Source organism: Oncorhynchus mykiss, chromosome 1 (genome assembly GCF_057628025.1).
Source record: "Oncorhynchus mykiss isolate SJ-2025 chromosome 1, ASM5762802v1, whole genome shotgun sequence".
Taxonomy (NCBI): Eukaryota; Metazoa; Chordata; class Actinopteri; order Salmoniformes; family Salmonidae; genus Oncorhynchus; species Oncorhynchus mykiss.
Window position 1 is genome coordinate 61,128,072 of NC_143022.1, and position 6,360 is coordinate 61,134,431.

Below are 6,360 nucleotides of genomic sequence, written 5' to 3' on the forward strand. Positions count from 1 at the left end.
AGCTGAAAGTTTAGAGGGACGGCCAGGTCTTGGTAGATTTGCGGTGGTCTGAAACTCCTTCCATTTCAATATTATCGCTTGCACAGTGCTCCTTGGGATGTTTAAAGCTTGGGAAATCTTTTTGTATCCAAATCCGGCTTTAAACTTCTTCACAAGAGTATCTCGGACCTGCCTGGTGTGTTCCTTGTTCTTCATGATGCTCTCTGTGCTTTTAACGGACCTCTGAGACTATCACAGTGCAGGTGCATTTATACGGAGACTTGATTACACACAGGTGGATTGTATTTATCATTAGTAGTCATTTAGGTCAACATTGGATCATTCAGAGATCCTCACTGAACTTCTGGAGAGAGTTTGCTGCACTGAAAGTAAAGGGGCTGAATAATTTTGCACGCCCAATTTTTCAGTTTTTGATTTGTTAAAAAAGTTTGAAATATCCAATAAATGTCGTTCCACTTCATGATTGTGTCCCACTTGTTGTTGATTCTTCACAAAAAAATACAGTTTTATATCTTTATGTTTGAAGCCTGAAATGTGGCAAAAGGTCGCAAAGTTCAAGGGGGCCGAATACTTTCGCAAGGCACTGTATGTGTGTGTGTATCTGAACCCTACTCTCACTACATTGGCTTCTTTTCGGTGTTGGTGCCGAGTAGTTCTGCAGCTAGAGGAGTAGTGTGTTTATGTTTCTTGTCAAGCGGAGTACGTTTCCTCTCTGTGCAGCAAGGCGGACACATCAGCGCTGTGTGGAGAGGGGACGTGAGGGACGGTGGAGGCACAGGAGTGTTGGGCTGGTCTGTTCCGCTGTCTGTGTACATGCACAAACACACACACACACACACGGAGTCTGTTGCCCAGGGCAGGCTCACGCTCCTGCGGGTTAGCGTGTGTTATTCTGCCAAACGCAACCAGACCCTGGTTGCCATTCTCTGGTGGCTTTCATAGGAAAGCATCTTAACTGCTATAAAGTTATGATGGTAATCAATCAGACCCAAGTCAAACTGTAACTGTTTGCCCTTTTAGGTTTTGGTTGGAAAAGTTATGGCTATGGAATCTTGTGTTGTCCATTCTGAAATTAAAATTGTTATTATGTCGACTAGGGGGCAGCATAGGTCTGGCTATGTGGCAATGTAAGTGTTGTGAGGGAGAATTCAGTCTGAGTATGAGGTAATCTTCTAAGGTTCATTCACTTTTCATTCACATTCTCAGTCCGGTAATTCTCTCTACTTTAAATTCTCAATACTAGCTAGTTCAACCGTATTCTTTATTGTAAACTAAAAATAATAATTTGAATGACACAAACATATTCCTCACATTGGATTCCACTCTTATTCGTAAGAACAGCTACATCACATACACATGAGATTATAAAATAAATAAAAACATTTGTCCAACCCCTCCAGTTCCACCTTCTTCTATGATGGCACTGCAGTGGATAGCAGCCGTCTTACGGGCTCCTGACCAATTCTGCTAATATTTCACTCTGATCTTTACTTTCTTTTGTACATAATGTTTTTGCCATCATTTCCTATGACTGGAAACAGCTTCTGGACATCAGAACAGGGATTGTTAACCTTGAATTAGACAACTTTTTTTACTTCTCTTTCTGCTCCGGACATTCTGCATACTCCATACCAGACCCTAATCCCCGGGACTCGAAAGAGGAAGCGGCGGCAAAAGACAGGCAAGTGAGCCGGCACCCTGACTAGACTACGTCGTCGAGCAAGTAGTCCATCATTGCCTTCTGTTATATTGGCGTACGTGCAGTCACTGGAGAACAAACTAGATGAGCTCTGTTCTAGGGTATCCTGTCAACGGGACCTGAAAACGGTAATATCCTATGTTTTTCAGAGTCGTGGCTGAATGAGGACACGGATATATATCGTGCTGGTTTTTCTACGCATCTTCAAGACCGGACAGCGAACTCGGGTAAGTCGAAGGAGGAAGGGTATGTGTCCCTTTGTTAACAACAGCTAGTGCGCTATCTCTAACGTTAAGGAAGTCTAGAGTTTTTGCTCACCTGCGCTAGAATACCTCATGATAACCTGCAGACCATACTATTTACCAATAGTTTATCTATATTTTTCGTAGCAGTCTATTTACCACCACAGCCTGGTGCTGGCACTATTTTTGTACTGCATATATTTTGTACAGTTCGTGCAGAGAGTAAGATGATGATCTGGGTTGCTGCATTGCATAACATGCTATTCGTGCTGTTTCTTATCAGATGCATTGTAATTTTCATGTAAACTTGAATTCTTTTTGGAAACCATTGAATCGGCCCAGTCAACATTGCCAAACCAGCACGTATGCAGAGAGTATGATGATATGTGGTGTCTATTGCATGATGTGCTATTCATGCTGTTTCCTATCAGATAATATCCATAACTGGTGCTACATGCTGGACTCTTTGTCGATGATTGTTCACAACGCAAGAAGAGTACTGTTACAGTGGTGCTGTGACCGTTCTTCTAGATCATCCTTCGCTGGGCTTCCATTCCAGAAGTTTGCTGTGGTTTCCATTGGAGAATCAGATAAGAGTTTGCTAGTGCAGTTTGACCTGTATCTCATTTCGCTCCAGGAGGGCACCAGTGCCTTATATTTCTCAGTACTGAAGTGTTTTGATGATTTTTGCTATTGAGACACTTGCTATATTCATTGGGACTTCACTGATAAGTCATATAATCTTCATTGGATTTGTTTATTTACAATTCTAATGTATATATTATATAACTAGGGTGGGTTTTTATCAGTGTAGTTGAGATTTTTGGTAACACTTTACTTAACACCCAGCATCATAACACATTATGACACAGGGATAACCATAATTATGATATAACTTGTCATAATATGGTCAGAACACTGTCATGACTCATTTACACCTGTTGTGACATACTGTACCGGTCAAATGTTTGGACACACCAACTCATTCAAGGGTTCTTCTTCATTTTTACTATTTTCTACATTGTAGAATAATATTAAAGACAAACTATGAAATAACACACAACACAAAACCTGGATGGTAAATTGCTAAGGTTGGTAGCGAAATACATTGTGACTCCTGTTTGTCACACCTTCAATTTTAGCCAAGAACAAGACATGGAGGGAGGCAAAGGTCATTCTGCTTCCCAAGAATAGCAGAGCACTCTTTAATGGTTAAGTTATTTTACAGAAAACAAATTAACAACAGACACACATAGCCCCCGGTCTCAAGAATCCCTAGATAATTTGTTTTATTGGGTGTGCTCACCTAGTCTATAGTTGTTAGGATAATTGCCGTAAGGGAAATACTACTGTTAGTAAAGTACCATGGATAAGGTCGTTAATACTGTGAAGGTAAAAAAAAAATGCATTGTGCTTTTGTCAGTATTTGTATTTATTATGGATCCCCGTTAGCTGCTGCCAAAGCAGCAGCTACTCTTCCTTGGGGTCAGAAAAATTAAGGCAGTTTATACCATTTTAAAAACATTACAATACATTCACAGATTTCACAACACACCTTAGGCCCCTACTCCACCACTACCACCTATCTAGAGTACTAAATCCATGTGTATGTATTGTGCTTATGTTATCGTGTGTGTGCATGTGTCTTTGCCAATGTTAGTCTTGCTTCACAGTCCTCGCCGTTCCATAAGGTGTTGCGATGTTATATAATGTTTAGATTAGTGTATTATATCATCCACACCCAATAGCCAACTCTAGTGCACTATATACCCTGTAAAGGGGTTACTGTAAATTTGACAGTTTACAGGCAGCTCGGTGGAAAGTAAAATTATTTATTTCATATTACAGTACACCCATTGTAATATAAATATGGTATCAAAGCAAGTACTGTGTAATAACATGCAGTACCATACCATAACATTGGCTGTATTATACTGTAAGAACGTACATTGTACCGTAATCCAAATAGATGGATGAATTAAATGAATGGATTAATTAAATTCATTGAAGGGATGGGTTTGTATTTTACAGTATTTTACTGACATTTCAAGGGTTGGTGCAAGCAGGTTGGCTGCAAGGTACATATTTATATTTGCACTTCTAGAGGTCTTAACAAAGGCTTACAAACTGGCAGCAACTACAGGGCAAAACACAACAAAAGGACATAGCAAAACCCTCAACCATTTAAGGTTCAAGACTTGCTGCCACTCCAATCTGTCCCCTCCACAAATTAATGAGGCACTATAACCACATAGGAATTAAATTGGCACAGCATTCCACTCAAAGGTGCAACAAATATAGCCTCTTACAAGGCACACCTCAGAATATGTTAATGAGCCAGAAACAACAATATACCATGCACCCAATAGTGGTCAAAGGGTTTTTGGCACTCCAAAGATACAGTAAAAACTGGATTCTGAGGGGTGGAATTACAGTACCATTCTAAATACAGGAATTATTTCCCTGCCCACAAACCTTTCCCACAATGCACCATCATTTATAGTATGCTGCAGTAAAACATTTGAGTATTTTACTGTTAATAATAACAAAACGACTATATAATTTACAGTTTTCTTTTACAGTGTAGGGAATAGGGCTTTGTTTCATTATTTCAGATTTATCACTGGTCCGTTCGCCTGTATTCTCTTTCATATACCTTTAGTGTAATTCATGGCATACAATCATGCAACTAACTGTGACTTGCTGACACTGAGTTATTCCATTTTGGAGTTGTTCCCAGACCTTGAAACTATGGGGCAGTTGGGTAGTGACATGGGGCACCAGACGGATGGTCAGTCCCAGGAGAGGAGACGGCAGGGTTTGACCAAAGCACAGTCACCCAGGGTTGCAGTGTTCAGCAGCCCAATGCTGGCTGGCACTCATCCAGACTGGTAGACTGGTACCTCTGCAACCCCCCCAGACTGCCACTGCACAAGACTGACCAACCAGTGGGAAACAAAGGGAATATTTTTGAAAGATTAGTGGAATCTGTGTGAGTAGCTGGACAGGTAGGATGACTGACAGTGAAGGTGAACAGGTGGTCACGTGTCAGGTGACAGAGGAATGGATGAGACTGAGGCAGGAATTCCTTTAACCATAAAGTGGTATATTTACTGAGTAGTCTGTGCTGCATCACAAAGGAAACAAATAACATGTATCCAATCAGATTCATAATCAAAGATCAAATCATATCATTCATTATTAACACAAGTTAGGGAGGTCAACAGTTCAGTTCATTAAGTCAATAGTAATCATCCGCGAGTCATTTAGGCTCGTAACTATTTATCATAAATCATGAAAGAATACAAACAGTGAATGGTTATACAATCTATAATCCCCATCAAAGTCAATCAGTTAGCAAACAATGACGTTTCTCATTTCACTCTTTCAATTATCTTCATGTGTACATATAATTCATTTCAATACATATGAACCATATCGATTGCATAATTGGCCTATGAGGATCCGTAGGGCCGTGATCATTGACAATTCACATTACACAATATGTTTGAAGCGTGCGCTCCAAGCCGCGCTCCGCGGTAAAACCTATAAACAATAACTGAATGGCCCACTCTCCCGATCGCCACAGATAATTCAGATGAAAGGTAACATAGTCGGTGGACTTACGTGGATTCATGGACGCACAGAACTTCTGGATCAGTTGGAGTTAAGGAAGAGAAAGCAGCGAGATCAGGCGATGGCAATTTCCTCCTTTTATGGAGTTGAGATCTGTCGGACATTTCCACCTGACCTAATTAGAGCGCCCCTGGTCCAGCTGAGTAAATGGCAATGAATTAAAGGAGTATTCCACCAACTCCATGGGCCTTTTCTACAATTTTCATTTCTGCAATGCCAGGCCTACAAATGGAGGAGAGGAAACAATGGTCAAAGTGATCACATGGATAAATTGTTGTTATAATTGTGCTGACCTGAACAAAATCAAAATCCTACACTTGAGTTGCTTACCACAGCGACATTGAATGTTCCTGACCGGCCTAGTTACAGTTTTGACTTAAATCATCTTGAAAATCTATGGTAAGATATGAAAATGGCTACCTAACAATGATCAACAACCAACTTGACAGAGCTTGAATTTAAAAAATAATGTGCAAATATTATATGTGCAAATATTGTACAGTCCAGGTGTGCAAAGCTCTTAGAGACTTACCCAGAAAGACTCACTGCTGTAATAGCTGCCAAAGGTGATTTTCACACGATTCTGTCATATGTAGCACAATTTGAAATGGTGTTTTTTACATTGGATAAAAGTAAACTTGCGGCCTCCTGGGTGGAGCAGTGGTCTGCATCGCAGTGCTAGCTGTGCCACCAGAGACTCTGGGTTCGAGCCCAGGCTCTATCGCAGCCGGCCGTGACCGGGAGGTCCATGGGGCGACGCACAATTGGCCTAGCGTCGTCCGG

The 6,360-nt window shown here is 40.9% G+C and overlaps 1 long non-coding RNA gene across 1 annotated transcript; it reads left to right on the top strand.

Annotated features, from left to right (window-relative positions):
- The first annotated feature begins 1,392 nt into the window (after window positions 1-1,392).
- LOC110525578 (uncharacterized) lies at window positions 1,393-3,957 on the top strand. Its single transcript, XR_005052202.2, has 3 exons — window positions 1,393-1,681; window positions 1,849-1,926; window positions 2,373-3,957. It is a non-coding gene; the product is annotated as an uncharacterized LOC110525578 (long non-coding RNA).
- The last annotated feature ends 2,403 nt before the right edge of the window (window positions 3,958-6,360 follow it).